This window comes from Vulpes vulpes, chromosome 6 (genome assembly GCF_048418805.1).
Source record: "Vulpes vulpes isolate BD-2025 chromosome 6, VulVul3, whole genome shotgun sequence".
Taxonomy (NCBI): domain Eukaryota; kingdom Metazoa; phylum Chordata; class Mammalia; order Carnivora; family Canidae; genus Vulpes; species Vulpes vulpes.
Genome location: NC_132785.1, coordinates 39399148 through 39421092, shown reverse-complemented (window position 1 = coordinate 39421092; position 21945 = coordinate 39399148). Strand labels below are relative to the sequence as shown.

At 34.5% G+C, this 21945-nt stretch overlaps 1 pseudogene; it reads left to right on the top strand.

Annotated features, from left to right (window-relative positions):
* The first annotated feature begins 11699 nt into the window (after nucleotides 1-11699).
* Nucleotides 11700-21945, top strand: part of LOC112923753 (SWI/SNF-related matrix-associated actin-dependent regulator of chromatin subfamily E member 1-like) — a 52879-nt pseudogene continuing 42633 nt past the window's right edge.

The window sequence follows — 21945 nt, the reverse complement described above, 5'->3', positions numbered from 1 at the left end:
GAAAGATCCCTGTGGTGGAGCGCCTGAGGGGCTCAGTTGGCTCCAACTCTTGATTTGGCTCAGGTTGTGATCTCAGGGCTGTAAGATGGAGCCCTGTGTGGGGAAATCCATGCTTAGCAGGGCGTCTGCTCTAGATTCTCTCTGTCCCTCTCCCTTTGCCCCATCCCCCTCTCTAAAATCAATCATCACTCAATCAATCAATCTTTAGAATGATTCCTTTGGCTACCCAGAAGGGCTACCTTACAGGACAGAGAGAGGGAAAGAGATAACTCTGCAACCATTATTGAAAGGACAATAACAACTTGTTAATAAAATATAAACTTACTTAGCATTGCCTACTTATACTACATGTGGGAATGATTTAGAAATATCAAGTTTTGAACCAAAGTTGACTAAATTTGTCTTTATTTTTAACACAGCTCTTTTGTGTTTTTTTTTAAGATTTTCTCTATCTATCTATCTATCTATCTATCTATCTATCTATCTATCTATATCTATCATCTATTTATTTATTACCCAGAGGGAGAAACAGACTCCCCCTAAGGAGCCCAGGAGCCAGATGCGGGATTTGATCCCAGGAGCAGGGAGCAGGCCCTGAGCTAACGGCAGACACTCAACCGCTGAGCCACCCAGGCCTCCCCAACACAACTCTTTGAATTGCCTGTGATTTCCTTTAGTCATTATGTCAGTGGTTGGAGGTAACAGTTTAAAACATATGTGAATAGAATCACATAGGTAAGCAAAGCAAGTCTTGTTTTCCACCTCAATTAGAAATCCAAAATGTTTTAAAAATTGATAATAATACAGGAACAACAACATGTAGATGGCTTCTTTCTAAATTTACCAAAACCCTGTAAGTGTTCCGTTAGAGACACTCTATCATCCATGGTGTATGTTCAGAAGGTTGTGAGGTGTGGGAGATGAGAGCAGTGCCTGGTGTCTTGAAAAGCAAATGTTTGAATAATTTCAAAGTTTAGAACAAATATTACCTATGGAGCCAAAATGACATCTGCTAAATAAATCTACAAAATGCTACTAAATCTATGCCAGACACAGTTCTTTACATGAAAATTAAATGCTGACTAGAATCCTAAGTAGTGTTTTGTTTAACAAAATTGCAGCATCAGAAGTTATTATTCAGGAACTCTGTCTTCTGTGTTTTCTACTTGGAATTTTACAGGGGATATTTTAATTACCTCAATACTTTTTTGAATTGTTTTTGTATTAAAACATTAAGATGAGGGGATCCCTGGGTGGCGCAGCGGTTTGGCGCCTGCCTTTGGCCCAGGGCTCGATCCTGGAGACCCGGGATCGAATCCCACGTCGGGCTCCCGGTGCATGGCGCCTGCTTCTCCCTCTGCCTGTGCCTCTGCCTCTCTCTCTCTCTCTCTCTGTGACTATCATAAATAAAAATTAAAAAAAAAAATACAAAACATTAAGATGAAAAGTAGAGGTTTCATAGTAAATACTATTGTATGATTTTGTTTTTAGAATGGAATACATGGAATTTATTTATATTAAGAGTGAAGTCTGTGGCACTTGGCTGGCTCAGTTGGTAGAGCACAGGACTGTTGATCTCAGGGTTGTGAGTTCAAGCCCCACGCTGAATGTAGAGCTTGCTTAAAAACAATAAAGTATGTATAATTGTTCATACAAACGAGTAAGAACCTGGAAAAATTAAGCGCAAAGGGCTTACTTTTCTTCTTTTTTCCTCTTTTTTGTTTGCAAAATGTCTTTCAATGTAGAGCTATTCCTGATGATAATAGACATGTAGGTTTAAAATTGGGGTTAAAGATGCTGAAATTAGATCACAAACTTTCTAAAATACTATCTCACTTTCAGAAAGAAATCATTAGATTAGCGTACCTTTAATTCTGAGGAGGCAAATATTAGTAGAGTATTTTAGCATAATCTATCTGGTCTGCACAAGAGCAGTATAATTTTCATTGACACCAACAGATTATTTAACACATATGAATCTATTGTCTCTAGAATCTGGTTAAGTTCCAGTTTTTTTTTTTTTTAAGTTCCAGTTTTATAAAGGATCTTTAGGATGTTATGTGAGTACAGAGTTTTTAAAATATGGTGATAAATTATCCTTGTAGTACAGATTGTTTCTCACCAGGAAGATCCACCATAGTTAGACTGAGTAATCTCTGTTCTGCCTGTGAAATCTCATCATGTATTTTTATGTGAAAATGAAAATAGAAGAATAGAACACTAATTTTATTTGCCTTGTGCCATATTATATGCCTTTGGAATCTGGTCAGCAAGATAAGAATGCTATAATTATAAGCAATTGAACAGAACAAGCTGATATACATTTGTAAGACTGATGCTTCCATTCAATGATATTTTTAAAGTAATTATTGAGGAAATACTGCTGGTCATGTGATATAATCACAACTCTGAGCAATTAGTTATGTTAGAAAATCTGAGACAACAGTACCATAATTCTTGTGTTATATATTATAAATGCCAGTATAATTCAGACATAGAGTTTTACAAGTACATTCTATGCATACATACGTATAATTTCAAATATTTGTGCTTTTAACATTAGCACCATGCCTATAATTTTATATGGTTTTTCTGCCAGTCAGACAGTGGGCTTCTCAAAGAGAGAGATTGTGTCTTATTTATCTTACGCTCACCAGTTTTTCATACTGTAGGTACATAATGGATGACTTAAAAAATAATAAAAGAAAATTCACAAAACAGGAATTATTTATTTTTAAAATGTTTTGGAACACAGATTTTCTGACATCTCATAAAAGTTAGGTAATAGTTGAATCATTCAAATAAATTATTTTCTTTGAATGTGTGACTCATTCGAATAAAATTAGAGAAGCATCCTATGATTCCCCCCCCCCCGACTTTGCCACATTAATCTTTCTTTTGCTGACAAATGCTTACTGAATCATCCACTTTATACTTGTCACTGAGGTACTTTTAGCAAATTGGGAAAGAGTTTTCAACACACTGCACAGCTTCTGTTCATGTTTAGTACAGTAATTGTTGTCCTGTTGTATCATGTGTATATGCTTTATTTCCAAAAATAGATAGGGGATTCTTTGCAGTGTTTTATTGACTTTTGCTCCCCAAAGTACTCTAGGATTGGATACATATTAACCTTTCCTCAAGAATCAACACATATGCAAATGAAACCTTGAAAACAATGACAAGCCATTTAAAATTTATAAAGCTAGTGTGCATTTGTGAGTTCCTTGCTTCCGTTAATAATATGGGTTTTCTTGAGAAAATATTGAGCAGAAGTGTTGTGATCAAGACTCTTAGTAAGTAGTTATGGAGTGAGAGAAGCCAAGGAAATGTCTTCCTTGTGATAATAACTTTTAAGCAGTAAACTTTTGTGTCCAGTCAAATGCACATAACAACACAGGACTTTCAGGGATGGGAAAATCTGCATGGGCATCTCGCATATCTTCACAAAGATTGGCAGGGGCCTCAATTTAATTCATAATGCTGAATTTAAAAAAATTAAACAGTATGGCAACAGGATTTTAGGTATTATTTAAAATATATTTATTATTGATATTAAATAAAAAATAAACCTTAATCATCTTAATTAAGAAATATCATGATTTAGAGTTTGTTTTCATCATGTTGTCAAAATTTAAAACCCAATTTTCTGTAATAATTCATAATTACTTCATCTTTTCACTCCATCTGGAGGGTAATCAATATATAAGCACATGAACCAGCTGCTGCCCCAGTCATGGGGCAGCTGCCAAGAGTGACCTGGGCTCTTGTCCAACAGCAGAATCCCCAGAAAACCCTCTAGCTACAAGGAAATTGGTTCAAGTGCAAATACAGCTTCCTTTTTACCCAGGGTTTCATTTATTGGGGTCTAGGGATCTTTGGGCCTCTTGCCTCACTTTTCACATCCATGATATTATAAACAACAACAATTTATTAAATTCCCAATTTATATGACAATAATGCCTATAATCACTTAGAGGATATAGATATAATGACTTTATGGATTTTTTTTTTTGGCTTTCAGAACCATACTTAAGAATATCAAAAGTCTGATATGAATACGAGATAGGAAAACAAAACTGCATCTACCAAGGAAAACCTGGTTATAAAAGGGCACGTGAAGTCATAGGAGCATAGGGACTTCCAAATAAAATCGTGGGAGATAATAAGTAAAATAAAGCATAATATAACCCAAATTAATTAAATAAAGGATTATGACCTACTGTTGTCATGCTCATCTTGAATTAAATAAAGGATTTCTACCTACTTTCATAATTAAGCATACACAAAATAGGTTATAGATTAGATTCTGTAACTTTACTGTATTTGAGATAAAAATGGCAAGCAGAGATTCGATATTTTTCAGTTAAAAGGTAAACTAGAACAGTTGTTGAACTTTGACCTCATATACATCATTTCCACTATGCTTTATAACAATAGTGTAAGCAGGACTTCAGTATTTCCATGCTGTAAAGCAGGAGATTAATTTGCACCAAATTAGGTAACTCGTTAGTCTGCAGCCTGTTAATCTCATGGTTTTCCACTAAATACCACTGAATTCCTTTTTAGGCTTAAAAAAATAATACTGGCATCATTACTCTTTTTAATCCCTTAATGCCGTATTTTCACTGCCAATGTTCCAAAGAGAATTGCTAGGAATAAAAACCCACACACAGTTCTTTAATATCTTCAAGGAGTACTTTGGCAAAGACAGGGTGTAAAAACGATTCACTTCCAGAGGTGGGCATCTGAGCAACTGACATTCTTTTTCTCGCCTGGCCTTCTCTTTAATTAGTTGCTTGTTTTTTTAAGTATTTCCAGGATTTAGACTTATTATTTATATTCCAGCTTCAAATCTGGCACTCTTATTTCCCTTGAGTAATCTGCTTCCTGGTGATAGAACAGCAAGGAAGAATATGTTGGAACAATCCAGAAAAGGGCTACCTCCTTCCAAACTTTTGCTTTTCCTTAAAAGCATAATGAAATGTATTTCATTTTTATCTGTTATTTTCAATTCCAGTTCCAATGCATACTTTGCTAAAACTAGGCGTTTCAAGGGAATATTTACTTTAATTTTCAAAATTTGCCATATGTTCTATGAGCTAGAATGCTATAATCAGAATAAATTAACTTGGCTTCCTTTACTCTTGGTCCTTCAATATCTTTACTTGAAAAGCAAATAAATGTTATTTACAAAGATTTTAGTTGAAACTCTCCTTGTTGAAATTATTTAAGTGTTGTAATTCCTTTAAGGAATAATGAATTCCTTAAAATTCATAAATGGAATATTCCTTAATTTGGCAATAATGATAATTGCAATTCAAACAAATATACATTTTTAAAAATAAGTATTTAAAATTATACTAGGTTTAACTGTTGCCATGCTTATCTTGAACAATCTCTAAGATTTATTCTATTCAGATACTATACTTGGTCTCTTACCTAAGTAAAACCCCTTCTTCCCAATTTAATTATAATATATACTTTTTTTTAATCTTTTCCTACCTTTCCCACACTTCTCTGATTTCTCCTAGATTTGTGTACCTACCCTTTTGTATTAGTCTTTAGACTTGTTGTCCACTCCATGTAGAAAACCTTTGCCTTGGCAAATGTCAAGTTTCTCTCTCTAGCAGGGCTAATCTGACACTTCTAAATATTTTCTGTGTTTCTAAACTGAATATTATTCTGAAAGCTTAGATTTGGAATGCTTTGATACAAATTCATCTTTTCCTCATGCCTTCTCTGAATATATATATATTTTAAATTTTTGCTATCAACACTTTGTTTTGGTTAATGCCACTATGGTTATGGGTTAAACTATGTCCTCCTCACCCCAAGATATGTTGAAATCCTAACCCCCAGTAAAACAGAACTTAATTTTATTTGTAAATAGGGTCATTGCAGATATGATTAATTAGGATGAGGCTCTACCGCAGTAGGGTGGGCCCTTAATCCAATATGACTGGTATCCTGAAAAGAAGGGACAAATTTGGGCAAAAACACATTAGGGGAACCCCGTGTGAAGACAGTGAGTACACAGGAGGACACACCTCTGTGACAACAGGAGTGGAGATTTAAGCAATGCATCTACAAGTCAAGGAACACCAGAAACTAGATGAGGAAAGGAAGGGTTTCTCCTGTGGGTTTCATAGGGAGTGTGGCTTTGCTAACTCCTTAATTCTGGAATTCTAGGAACAGGGAGAGAGCAAATTGCTCTTTCTTAAGTCACCTGAGTTGTAGTAGTTTGCTAGAGCAGCTGTTGGGAATAAATACAGCTATCCCCATAAATTTAATGTTAAAAACATCTTTTAACAGTCATCCTGACCCTTCACAACCAAAAAATGTACAAATTTACAAATTCTTTCAATTGTTTTGACAATAATGGTGACAGCATTCTCCTATACATATACTTTACTATTATTCACAGGCTTTTATCATATCTTACCTAATTAAAACCTTAGAAGATTATGGCAAGATGATTACATTAGCAGCTCCAATTGTTTACTAGTCCCTGGTTCCATACTGTTAATGTAATTTTGTTGTTTTCTTCCATCCTGACTTTGGTTTCCATCATGACATGTGTTTAAGGCTGATTGAATGCTGGGGACCATACCATAAGTAGTCTTGAATAGCTTGAATTGTGAGGCTTTTCTTATATGCCTCTGACTTCATCGCTTCCAGGAGAATATATGCCCAATTAGCTGACAGGAAGATAAAAGACGTATGGGTTAGTCATTGCAAAACCCTGTTAGACAATCAACTGTCCACATGTGAATGAGTTTAGGAGACATCAGAAAATCTAGGCAGGTAAATCAGCCCAAATGCTGATTTGCATGCTCCGGGGCTGAAAAAATATAAATGGCTTTAAGCCCCTGAGTTCTATGCTTTCCTCACATGCACCCATAATTCTGTGCACACACAAGTTTTTATTACTATCTCAATAGATAATCAGTAGCAGGATCTACACATCCAGCTTTAGAGAACCTTAATAATCTAGCCTTTTCCTTTCTTTCAACGTTTATTATTCATTGCATCAGTTCATTCACCATATCTTTTAGCAACCTCAATTATTACCCGGAGTCTGGGTTATAAGGATGTGCATGATTAATAACGCAGATTCGTTGTTACAGTAAAATGAGGCAAAATGAGATTTTCTGACTAGGTGCATCGAGAACCCCTAATCTTCTGAAATCCCAGAGAAAACCTCAAACATATGAGGGACTTCTTGTTTATGAATTATGAGTTAGAAAAACATAATCTGTATTGTTTTAATCTGTATTGTTTTAGAGGTCTCTTCTTAAAAACAGTGATGCACTTAGGACAGTGATTTATCAACACAATTATTATCTCATAAATAAGCCAAGAATATTATGAAAATGTATCATTTTCTGGAAATCAAATCAGAAAATCAAACATCAAGTGATAGTGCCAGGAAATACATTTGTATTCCATATTGTGCAAATGACTCTGTATCTATAAGACTAGAAAAACTAAATTATTTATGAAAGTGTCAAATTTGTATACAGAAATACCAATTTGGATTACAAATTCATGAGTATATGATATCTTATTGCAGAGTAAGCAGACACTCTAGAGATGAAGTATTCCCAAAGTAACTATCTTTTATATTTATATATTTTAATAGATACTCGCCATTAAAGAATTATAAGCCCTCACTTACTAGCATTGTCTTCTCAATTTGATAAATTACACATTCAGACAATCAAAATTCAGGGAGAAACTTCCATTGTTTATCACTTTATGTATGAATTTAATAAAAGCTATTTGTATATTTAATTAAAATTTAAGATATTTATATATTTAAACTTAGTTAAAGATTTTAATTTAATATATATGTAATTCTCAAGTAAACTTGCATTGGCACAGAAGACCTTTTTATATTTAGTTAAACTTTTGTGCTTAGAAATTTATCTTTTCTATTTGAACCATTTAATCATTAGGTTGATTTTCTAGTCACTTTAATAAGTTAGCCTTGTAGATGGTCTTAAAATTTTCCATATTTTTATATAGCAAAAAAGAATAAAACATACACATTTTCCTTTTTCTAGTATAGCTAGCATTATCAGTTATTCTGGTATTTTACAATCTTACACTGATGCACTCATTATTTAAACAATCATTTATTAAATGTATTGTATACTAAAAAAAATAAATAAATGTATTGTATACTATAAACATTTTATACATGTTGCATACATACTTATTTATATATACAAATATGCATATTATTTATAATATATATATTTATACACATATAGTTACAACACAAATATTGATTCACTAAATTTTAAATAACTTATTTTAGGGATGCCTGGGTGGCTCAGTGGTTCAGCATCTGCCTTCATCTCGGGATGTGTTCCCGGGGTCCTGGGATAGAGTCCTGTATTAGGCTCTCCGCAGGGAGCTGCTTCTCCCTATGCCTGTGTCTCTGCCTCTCTCTCAGTGTCTCTCATGAATAAATAAAATAAAATCGTCAAAATATATGTATATATAGATTTTTTTAAGTACACCACTAGAGTCATTTGCAATTGAATTTTACTGTATTTAGTCAAAAATGTCAATTCAACTACAGAAAGCTGTGCTCAAACATACCCCAATAATATAAGAATTGTTCCTAAACTGTTAAGTTTGTTTTGTTGAATTTTCAGAAGTTAATAATGTGAGCATTCTCCTCTGAGAAAGCTGCCATAAAAGTTGAAAGAGATAAAAAAAAAATGGAGAATACGCCATTATACTAATAGTTCCTTTGAGTTTATATTCAATTACTTTATTTTAAGCTAATCCTTAATTGGCTCAACACATTTAATCTCTCTCTAGTTATCAAAACAACTAGCAGCCCTGATATGCATAAAATATGTTGTTTAATCTATTAGAAATTTACATATCTATGTATGCACTATCCAAAACTAATAGAATAATTTATGAATGTTTTTGTGTGAAAAAGCTGAATATGTGTTACTTTATTCTGTTTTATTTATATTCAGCACAGGACAGAATCTGTTAAAAAAACATGGGATATTTTAGCAATTTCAACAAATACCAATTACTGTATTAAATAATTTAAAATATAATTAATTTAAAATATTATTCCTTTGCTCTGTAATTTACTTCTGGTGGCACGGTTTAATACTATTGCAGTAAAGAGTGCACAGATATCAATTTGGTATTGATTTATTTGATATTCATTTTCTATCTCATGAAAAATTAACGTCTTTTTTTTTTCTCTTCATAGAAAATTATTTCATTCTAAATCTTCTCAGGACTTAATTCCATTGCAGTGTAGGCATTTTGCTTATATACCCCTGTTAGGCAATGCAACACAAATATTTCAACAAGCGGCTGATGTATTTGAGTCTATGGTAACTCCACTCTTGTCAAATGAGGCAAGCCAGCAAAATGCAAAGATACCAAAGGCTTTAGATCAGAAAACATAGAATTTGAATTTTACTTGTGATGCAGCACATCCAGTAAAGATAAGCTTCTATGTCCTCATATTGAAAAAAAATGGGACCAAAAAGACCCACTCCCATGGATTTATGATGAAGTTTAAGTGAGATAATACACATGAAAAATAGCAGCTTAATGTTTGCTTTGTAATCCAAACCTTAGTTGTCTCCCATACCTCACACGAAAAAGTTTGTTCTAGTGGAAAGAAACAAAGGTATCACAAGTTCTCTCAAAGGAATGGTATAAGCTCCCTGGATTCCTGTAACTATAGTACATGTTAGCTCTCAGGACATTCAGGACATGGCATCCATGATATAGAGGGATCACCTTACTCTTTATTCATTGGATATATTTCTTAAATTCTCACAGTACATCATTTCTTTATCCATCTTTTCATCCTAGGGATCTCTTTTATTTGTACTTACTTTACAAAGTTTTAGGTACTAAATTGATTAAATAGAATCTCAACAAGTCTGTCTTCAATATAAATTTTAAAATTTGGATATGGATTTTATCTACAAACAATACTGAACCTCATACTTAGGAGAATTTTTGTGTTATCTTAGCAAAGTTCCTGAAATATGGAAAATTTTTTAATTATTAAGATGAGTGAATGATAATGTTAATGTAATCATTCAAATGTGATAACAAACCATACCTTGTTTTTATTCCCGGTCACTTATTTGCCTGGACAATTCTCACATTAGTCCTAGAATAAATAGCATTAGTCACCTTGTTATCTATCTTTTTCTGGCGTTGGAGCCTTAGCAAAGTACACAAGTATTTAATTACATTTTGGATCTTCTAAATACTAAAGATTTGAGTTAAGTAAGTCACAGAAAATTCAAATTCAGCAAATTGTATTAAAATGGGACTAGGAGTAAATCCTATAATTTTTATTACATAAAATTATTTTACCTTTGTCTTAATATTAATAATTATAATATTTAGTGTCTTGAGAAATGTTATTTTTAATAGCCATCAAATAGTATTTATGTTCTCAGTGTATGCTTGAAATGCAAATCAATGTTTTTGTGCTGAAATTGGTCAAAGAAGCAATGTGTCTCTCCTCATTAAGTTATACATATTGAGGGGATCCCTGGGTGGCGCAGCGGTTTGGCGCCTGCCTTTGGCCCAGGGCGCGATCCTGGAGACCCGGGATCGAATCCCACATCAGGCTCCCGGTGCATGGAGCCTGCTTCTCCCTCCGCCTGTGTCTCTGCCTCTCTCTCTCTCTCTGTGACTATCATAAATAAATAAAAAATTAAAAAAAAATTTTTTAAAGTTATACATATTGAGGAAAATTGACAAATATGTTATATCTGACACATAATAGGCCATTTTATGAACACACTCAATGCATATTCCTCATATAACATATATTCAGATATTATATAGGTATATGTATATACAGGATATCCTAGCTATTTTATTGTTGTGTCCATGAAGAATACTACCTAAAGAGTCACATTCTGAAGATTACAGAGCAAAATGATGAGAAATGGGTGTTTTTTTTTTGCAACATGTGTACAACAGTTCAGCCTCAGTGATAACAATATTAGCAGAGACTGCACTAATTTTTTTTCCAGAATCGGGAATGCATTTTGCTGATCCATCCATATTTTAGCAGCCTGTCTAATTAAAGGATACATTAGTAGTAGCTTCTGGAATGGAGTAAAACTCATGGTCTGTTCAAGGTTAAAAATCACAATTGCGGTTGCATTAACATCTGAATTTTATCATTCAAGCTGACAAAATTGAGGGCAATGCTATCAGGTGAAAAGTTAAGAATAACAGAGAAAAGGAAAGTAAATATCCACTGATGTGATTTATTTGATGATAATATAGAATTTAGAGGTGGGATAAGTCTTAAAGATGATCTATTTAATCAATGTATTGGAACAGCTTAGGAAATAGGTGCCCCCCCCCCATCCAAGAAAACACATAACTTGTTTAAATGGCTACATCCCCTAGAGATTAAAGGCAAAGAGGCAGGGGGGACCAGAACTCAGTTGTTCTAATTAGTATTGTATTTCCTGTTCTTACACAGATTGCTTCCAGAGGAGGTGATTTATTTTGTAATAGATTGACCTAAGCCACTCAGATTTCCTTGTTTTAGGCTCATTTCTTGGTGTTGAAAGAAAAAAAGGAAGGGAGGCAGTGCCTTAAGGGATAAGGAATTCTTGCCTAGGAACCTGAAATATGCAGTGATGAAGGAATAGCAAAAGGACATGACGGTTTTTGTGCCAGGCATGCTCATACGCATCATCTTACATAATCCTTGCTGCATCATGTCAGGTAGGTGTAACTCAACCAACTTTCAGAGTTGAGAAAATGGCAGCTTTCTTAAGGTCACACAATAAAGTAGTGATGGATTTGGGATTACACTAAATCGCTAGTTGCCATGTTTGAAGTGTCTGAGATGGCATATTTGCATAGATTGTATCTAAATTTCATGTCAACTCAAAAAACGAAGTTCAACAGCTTGCCTAGGTATTAGAGAAAATAAGCAACAATTCTGAATTTCAACTTGGAGGAGCCTAACATCTGTTGAAGATCTTGTTTCTAGATCACACCTGAGCTTGACAGTTCTTTGACACTTCACTGCTCCCAGCATAAATTTCTTTGTTTGAATGGTGGCAGAGTTCCTCCTGCTTTGAGTATTCTTGTATGGATAATTCAGAAAACATGTAAAAATGGGTTTTGAAAAATATAATATTAATGCATTTTCCCTGTGAGTACATGAAATTGAAATAAAAGAATTTCTGGTATGTGTTGTAGCCCCAATTTTCCATTGCACCCAGAAAAAAATTAGTCTTTTAAAAATGATGTTCTTGGCAGTTTTATGATATTTTAAAAGTTAAACTATTTTTAAAAATCTTAATTGTACATACTGCTTTGTAGCTCTCTGGTGTTAGGAAAAATAATGCAGCCCAGTTTTCCAGGACTCCCCTATGGAATGCATTTTTAAAACTTTTGTCTTTTTTCCCCAATGTACTCACAATAACTTGGCAAACACTGAATTCTGTCTTTAAAAATTAGTTTTCATCTTATAAATAAATCCATAATTCACTTCAAAATTAATTTTAATCTCTACTGCTCTATGAATTAAATGTTTTTCACTGAATAGATTTTCTATATATTTTAATCCAATTTATGTAGTTAATTATACTGCTGTTTCATTGCATTTCACACTTTTTATTTAAATCTCACATTACTAATCAAGACATCAGTTTGCTTACAAGTTCTTAGTAAGTAGACAGTTTCTTTAATAATTGAGATTAGTTACTTTCTGTATAGTGTCTTCCAAGATCCTCATTTTTATTAAACCTGCATTATAACTGATGTGTTGATATATACAAATATTTATATAAAATTGATCTCTTGTTTAAAAGAAGACAGTAATGTGGTAAAACAAAAGACAAAATATGATTATATGTATGTCTTGTGAATAATGAAAATACACAAAGGCTAATCCTTTTGCCACAGAAAATTAAAAAACAAAAAACAAAAACAAAACACCTCACTAAGTGAAATGTGACTCAGCAAAATGGCTCTTGTTTGTAATCTATATCTGTGACAGTGAATTATGATACAACTCCATTTCCAGGTACAAACCATATTACTAATGTTATTTGTTTTTATGTTCATAGTTTTTAGATTATTTCGAACATGATATTAAGACTGTCCCTGTGATTTATGATTTTTTTCTTCTTACTATAACTCTAGAATTACATACTCTAAAGCTATCTTTCAGGTAAATGAAAGTTGCTCAAACTAATTTATCTTGACTGTGTCTAATAATCACACCTATGGCAACTAACATTTTTTAGATGCCTACTCTGTGAGGTAAAATACTTCAAAAGTCATTATTAAAGGAGACGTATGTCATAATTTTCCTACCAGTTATCTTTCCATTTGCTTTGAAGATTTTATTGTCATAAATCATGATATTTCTGGTCTTCCTGTAATAGGATCTTGTAAGAGGATCCTCATGAGGGAGAGTGAAAGCTTATGATCTTAAACAGGAATAAAAAGGTAGCTCCAAATGTCCTGATTTTCAGGAAGCTGATAAGAAGAACAGAGAGCTTGCTGAGAATGATCTGTGGGTAGTGACAATCAACTCTCTGATGAGTTGAAATGTTAGAGTTGGGTAGATTAACTTCAGAACACTTCATCCATCATATTTTGCTCTCTATCAATGCTTTAATCCTGGGGTCTCCAGCAGGGCTCTCTTGTCCTTGATTTATTTAAGCGTGTGCACACACACACACACACACACACACACTCCTCCAGCACTGTCACTTTCTTTTGGTTGTGACAATAGACTATAGAGCCTCGTTTATATTTATAGTGCTGACAATTCAACAAGAACTTAACTCAGGGTCCCAAATGCCTGTTAATTTCACAGCCATTCTGACACACGTACACTTGTCTATACCCTATGGGGCACATGTGAAATATTGTAAAGGGTTTGGTACCCAGAATGATTAGAGACCAGCCAGGAGCTTATATCATGCCCTGAGCAATACTGCAAGAATTACTTCAGGGTCCTCTGGTTGTGCAGTGGGGTTTGAGGAGACATCTTGACCTTTCTAGCCCGAGTAAACCTGATGGCCCAGCTCCAATCAACCTCTGCTGTCTTTGGAGTGGACTCAGAATCACCTCTGTCTAATCTAGCTTCTAATCTCAAACTTCCCAGGTTTCATGCTTAAATATCAACTCTAACCTCAAATTAGACCTATTTTTAAAATTGACCTAAAATGAGACTTATAAATGCAGAGAATTTATAATTTGTTCACAATAGATATTCCATTGATATCAAGTACATAACTGAATCAAAAAATAAATTCTTTGAGTTGCCATCCCACTGTACCTAACCAATGGAAGAATTATGCATGTAAATTCATTTATTGCAGATAACTCTCTCAATTATGCTTTTGTTTATTTAAGCAGAACCTTATGAAATAAATTATCAAGCAGTGGTATCCCTTTGTCATATTATCAAAACATTCTACTAGAATACGAAAGTGCATTGATTAAAACATACATTATTCTGAATGTGTCATATGTTAAGATTATTTAGCATACCATGAATTATTTTCTTTCCTATATAATTTTTAGTAGTTTTATGGATGCTTTTACAATATCTTTTTAAAAATGAGGTCACAGGCTAGATTTCTGGTGTATTTTCCTCTACACAAAGCAATTGCTTTTTTGATTACTTGTTTCTTTAGCATAATAACTAGAGCTGAGGGGCAACATGCATTGTCATTGGCATCTGAGGCAACATGCATTGTCATTGGCATCTGAATATTTGAAATTTAATTTTAAACAAAATTAGATAAGTCTTGGTACTATAAACTTTGACTAACACCAAGTTGTGACTTACACTCCATAATACATTGCCAAATAATGGTAAAAATTGTGTGTACCTTCAACAAAAAGGCAAACTCAGAAAGGGGTCCATTAACAAGCATTTTCATCACAATATAATTATTTCACAGTATTCCATCCTAACACCTAGCTTTTCAAGAATTTTTGACAGAGGTTTAAATTTTTCTGATGAAATTCTGTGAGAACTGTAAGTTATTATAACTGGTTTCAAACTTCTTAAAACAGAGTACTTGTACATAATGAAGATATTTCTATACATTATGCAATAATTTTGCACTCTGCATTGTCTATCTTGTTTTTGAAACATAAGTACAGATCTTAATTGACTTATGATGAAGTTACATCCTTATAAACCCATCATAAGTTGAAAATACTCTAAGTCAAAATAGGTTTAATATACATAACCTACTAAACATTATAGCTTAGGCCAGCCTACCTTAAACTGAATCAGAACAGTTATATTAGCTTACAACTGGGCAAAATCCTCTAACACAAAATCTATTTTATAATAAAGTGTTGAAAATCTTATGTAATTTGTTGAATACTGTACTGAAAGTAAAAAAAAAAAACAGAATGGTTGTATGGGTACAGAATGATTGTCAGTGGTACAGTGTTGACTCTCATGATGGTATGGCTGACTGGGAGCTATGGCTCACTGCCCTGCCTAGTGTCATGAGAGAGGATTGTACCACATATCGGGAGTCTAGAAGAAGATCCAAATTAAAAATTCTAACTACGTTTTCTCCTGAATGTGTATGGCATTTGCATCATCGTAAAGTCAAGAAAACAAGTTGAAGTCAAACTATTATTGTAAGTCAGGGACCATCTGTATAACATTTGTTAGTTTACCATTATTTCCATTGTAAACTATCATTGACAGATATGATGAGAGGCAAGCAGCCTTATCAGCTTCCTTAATTGTGTGGAAAATGTGATTCGCATGTTCTTCTATCTTAGAAATTTCTCAAATTGACAAAGATGAGTACTTATTTAAGTAACTTTTACATTTTACTTAGAAATATGAAGTAGTATGCATTTTTAGGAATAGTTTAAATCAACTGTATTGGTTACACTAACATCCAAAAAGAAAGTGGCTCTTTGGGCTGGAGTTTTGTTTTGTTTTGTTTTTTAATAAACCAAGGACAAGACAGTTCTGCTTGAGACCCCAGGATTAAAACATTGATAGAGAGCAAACTATGATGGACAAAGCATTCTGAAATTAATTTAAAAATCTGTTATTTAAAACAACTCTATTTTTTTAGTTTAGTAATACATGTATTTTCAAGGATATGCTCCTAGCAGATACCACAAAAATTTCTGAAGTAACCTCTATGTTTTTTGGGTACAAACATGAGTGCCTGAAGCAGTGTTGAGGATATCTGTTCATTACTAAGTACAGCACCACTTGACCACAAGCTCAAAATAACTACAGAAGTCACTGCCTCACAGTTTTCTGGAGTGATATTTGGTCAAGGAAATCTGGGCCTTAGGCAGTGACAAAGATCATCGTGTCTTGTAATCCTGTGTCTGGAAGAAATTTGCAGAATTCTCTTTATATTCTACCCTCAAATTGCCACTTCATCTGTCATCTCATGTCTCCAGGAGGATGTACCAAAACTAGGGTTGCCATATAACAGTCACTCTAATTGGCAGTCCAGTAAATTACTTTTGGAAGTCTTATATCTCAGGTTTCCACAGGGGAACTAGGAAATACTAAGATTTCATCCTCTGATTATCCTTTTAAAGCAGTTTGCTTGTCCTTATCATGACTGAATAGTAGACTGAATAGTACTCTTTTCTCTTTTGCCTTGTTCTCAAAACTAGTTACCACTGTCTCCTCAAAGAAACACACGCAAATACACACTCTGTCTCAGGACCATTTGCCCCTGAATCCACAGATGCTCAGGTGAATGTTGGCAGGATTATAAGCTTTTTGTAACCATGTCCATAGACACCAAAATTTGTGAGACATATTTTAACTGTTGTCAGGTGCCTAGAAAGGGAAATAGAGAAAGCTATCTGCTTATTGGAGGGCAGGTCAGTGATTAATGGCAATAGTACTTTGTGCAGGCAAAAAAAGAGAGAGAGAACTAAGTTAATTGTCAATAATCATCTGTCTTTATGTATATTATATATAGGAAAATATTAACACACACAGGATATCAGAAGGTAACTTTGTGTCTTTAAATGCTTCTGGTAATTATTAATAATCAGAGCACCAACATTACTTGAGTGATATATGAAGCACTGTGTTATGCAATTTATATATATGTCAATATTTATAAATATATACATATAATATATTATATATTTATATATAGAATTTATATATAAGCATATATATGCAATTTATATATATTTCTTATATATATTATATATTTCTTCATTTAATCATAACAATGATCTTATGAAGTTCTTGTGTTCATTTTAAATAACTGAAACAAAAAGAATAAAAAATGCCACATCTTTACTAGGAAAATTTCCCTCCTAGTCTCCCTCAGATAAACACAAATTTGCTCAGTGATCCAGTTGCCCTGTCACTCACCTCTTCACTCAATGAGCAGCAACTAAAACAGCAATCAATGAGAATGGATTAGAACTGCCAAAATAAGAAAAACTATTTTCATGCTTTGGAGAGGACACTATTTACTCCTTTCAATTATTTCCCAAAATAACTGGCTAAAAAGTAGATAAAAAGAATAATCAACTGAATGCAAAAACCATTGCCTCCAAAGGCATTTGCATAATATGGTGGGGGTGTTTATTTCCACTTTTTCTTACTCTCATAGAAAGGAATGACTTAATGCATTACTCCCCAGGAGACAAATGTGTGGGAAAAATACATCTGACTAATAATTTTTTTTTGACTAATAGATTTAAGAAAAGAAATCAGTGTGGTTGACTCAGTGTCTCCTAGGTATCCTTTTGTATCCAGCTGCTTTGCAAGACATATGCATCCTCTTCTGCTTCATGGAATAAGCTTTGAGTCTGGCTCTTGCCCTGCAGGGGAGGTGTGCAGATGTCCAAAGCACTAGGGACTGCGTGACTAAGTCTGTGGAATTCTAGGGTGAAGGATAAGCAAGTACATTTTGCCAAATTAACTGATGTTCTGTTCTCTACTCCATGTTATCAATAATTAACCTAGCATTTCACGTGTCGTTTTCAGTTCTATGCCTAATTTCAAATCTGAAAAAAGTAGAAAGGTATTTTTTATTGGCTTCAGAAAAAACCTGTATCCTACAGTTATTGGGAAGCCTAGAAAATATAGAAGTAATGGTATTTGAGGACCAGATATGATGGAAATTTGCTGTAGTACTAATAAAATCCTTAGGGTATAAAGGTCATGTGGCATTTTGAATTAAGCCTTTCATAGTGGCTTATTCATAGGGCATTTGCTGTTTTTAAAGGTTCAATGTTGTTTTTAACGGGCCTTTGGCATATTAAATATAGGCTCTACAGAACTTAATATGCAGGAAGAGAATTCTCGGCCACTGACACCGATCTAACCTAAGGCATGAGATAGTCCTTTATGACTGAACACAATCCTACCTAAGCTGATACAGATTTTATGTAGCAAATAAATTATACTGAATAAAAGGAGACTTTGAGACATACTTGGTGCTTATTTAAAACAAACAAAAATCCATTAAACTAGCATTTAAGTCATTTGAAGTGTGGATTATTTTCCCTGCTTTTCATGTGCTTTTCAGGCATTACCTCAGATTGGGATTTATAATTGCAAAGTTAGCTAAATTTCCAGTAAGAAGTTCACAGAGTGACCAATGTGTGAGCTAGATTGTGGCAGGGAAGACATTCCACATTCTGTTGGTTTTTACATAGCTTTTAACTACAATAAAGTTTAAAAGAAAAATATCTAAGGGTACACTTTTTTAGTAACATATATTTTCTTTTCAGTCAGGACTCTTGAGAACAGAACAGAACCTGAATTCGTGGCTTCCAAAACTCTGATCAAAATGTTAGATTTCAGAGATCCTAATTATGACTCCATCTGCATAAGCTCAGCAGAGTTTATTATGCAAAGAATGGTAGAGAGGCCATTAATTTATAAGGAATATGCCATCAACTTCAACTGAGGACAAAAAAACATGTTGTAAAGATATACAAAGGCAACTTAAACCTGAGCTAGAACATTCTGCATCTAGGAATGCCATTTCTCAGAAAATCCAAAACTAATTGGCTTGATTTAAAAATGTCCTTTGTTCTTGATGATCGGGAGTAGTAAAAAGTGAAAACACCATAAATTTAAGCTAATTAAGCTTGAGGAGGAGAGAATTTCCACACAAATGTTGTGATTTTAAAGGAGAGGATATATACCTTTGAAAAGGGATAAATGAGATCTTGGCGATCACGCCATATAGATAAGAAAGCAGAGGAGACGCACTTTGGTGTAATTAATTTTCAGGAAGGTATTAAAGAAGGGACACCTGTCTTGGTTTCACTATCAGAATGAATGGCTGGGTTCCCCTAAAAATAAATAAATAAATAAATAAATAAATAAATAAATAAATAGGAAAATGCAAGGTTTTCCTGATTGGGAACCTCACTGAGAAAGATTCCAAAAACATATTGCGATGTATCCTCTTGATGATTAAATTAAATAAAGAATCCATAAAACTGGATGAATCACAATTTGAAGATAAGAGAAGGTATGAACAGTTTTGAGAGGGAATGACTAGCAACATGAGTGTATGTAGCCACATAATTACTGAATGAGATTTGGGGAAACACAGTTAACTTAGGTGGGGAAGTCCTGCTTGTGCTCTGCAGAAACAGGCACAAAAGGAAGGAGGCACCAGGAACCTGACACTGAGCCAGTCTGGGTAATAACAAATCATATTCATCCTCAGTTTGGTGGTAATAACAAATCATATTCATCCTCGGTTTGGTGGAAATATTCAGAGAAGGGATGTAAAGATACACAATTTTTCTTTGAATATTCATTGATTTTTTTCAGACCAAAATGTTCACTTGCTCTATGAAACCAAGGGGCCTCACAAAACAAAAATCAAGAATTATATAGGGAATGCAAATGTCTAGTGCCACCAGAAAAAGGGTAAAATAAACCTTTATATTTAGGGAAATGACTCCAAATGTGGTAGAGTGAAAAAAAGAGGTGAACATAGGCTCAACTGCTAAAAAGGCTCAGCAAAACCTCCTTCAAAGCACCGGGGTCAAAGAAAGCAAAAGTAAAAAAAGGCATAGCTTCCTACTGCAGAGAAAGAGAGTAGAAAGAAATGCTAATCAGAGCTGGAAATATTCAAAAGGTGAAAGAAGAGAGAGAACAGGGCTTCGCAGTGTTGCATAGAGATATCAGAGATCTCAGTCACAAGAAGGCTTTTTCTTTTCTTTTCTTTTCTTTCTTTCTTTCTTTTTTTTTTTTTTATAAGATGCCCAATAACACAGGAAAAAAAAAAAAAAAAGATCTCCAGATCTGGGAACTGGGCCATCACCAGTGCAAATTTCCACACATTGCTAAAAGGCACATATGCCTCAAATACCACTTTCTGAGTGAGAAGACAGTCTAAGTAAGTGGATGACAGTCCTGGCCTCAGCTGCTGAAGAGCGAGCACCTTCCCTGTGGGGCCTCTGCCCAAGCATCCCAGAAAGCCACCTCAGCAGCCAGAGTCAGCCAGTCTCATTTTTAGAATTTAATTTCTTTACTTCAACAAGAGCTATGAACTTTGATATATTTTCAGGTTTTATATTCATTATTTGGGTTAAGGGATTCCACTTGGGATTGTAGGCTTTTCTTAAGTGGATAATGGGAGGAGCTTGTCTTGAATGGGGGAACATGCTCTGGACTACCATCAGGCTCTTCCATTAGCTATTATTTAATCTTATCTATTATTTCCGCCACTACCATTAAATTTCATCTCATGATCTTAGGTGAGGTAAGAAAGCAGTCATGGGTAATTTGTGCAGGGAAACTAGGGGGAAATACATAGTTTAGGGCTTAGCAAAGCCTTTGAGATACTTTAATTAATTACCTGTTCTAAACCAGTGCTTCTCCAACTGTAATGTACATAAAGAAGTACCTGGGGATCCTGTATAACTATAGAGTAAGTACATCTCAGCTGGGTCTGAAATTCCACATTTCTAACAAATTCTGCATTTCTAACAAGCCCCAAGTGATGCTGATTTCTCTGGTCTGAAATGATAAGGTTCTTTTTTTTTTTTAATTTCTTCTTAAGATTTTATTTATTTATTTGAGAGAGCGGGTGTGCTTAAGAAAGAGAGAGAGAGAGAGAGCACAAGTGGGGAGGCAGAGAGAGAAGCAGACTCCCCACCAAAATGGGAACCAGATGTGGGGACTTGATCTAGGGACTCCAGGTTCATGACCTGAGCAGAAGGCAAATGCTTAACCAACTGAGCCACTCAGGGACCCCTGAAATGTTACGGTTCTAAACCACTTCAAAACCCTCTGGGGAGGAAACTAACTCCCTGCCGGTGAATCCAGGAGGACCTACACAGAAGCTAGGTTGGCATGAAGGGAGTGGCATCATGAAGATGGAAACAGGGCTAGCCTGATCCGTCACCTCTCTCCTCCGTGACAGTAAGCTGCTGTGATCAGGGCTGATCATAGAATTAATCATTTAGTCTAACAAGAAATAAGATCTGAGGAGAATCAGGGGGAGATTTTGTATTTCCCATTCCTCATATTTCTGTGAAAAGGGAACAAATTCCTACCTCAGAACCCAAGGAATAAAGGTCTGGGGAGAACACATCCAGCTCCATTCTGCTCCTCCACTGTCCTCTATCAAAGGGCAGAAAAACAACACATTTGCTTCCTTGGCTCAGGGGCACTCCAAGTTCTTTTGTGGGGCCACCTTGCTTGCAGGTTCTTACTTCCCCCTCAACTGCAGAGGACTAGCTTTCCTTGGTCAGGAAGGCCCTCTTCATTCAGCACTGCCAGTATTGTGTGGGTCAGTCTGTTTAACTCTGGGGTGAAGCATTTCAAGTCCAAGTGGCCATATTCTTAAAGCCACATTCACCAAACATCTTTACCAGTAATAAATATGTCATATTCTCCATTTATCTGATTCCTCTGTATTTATTTTT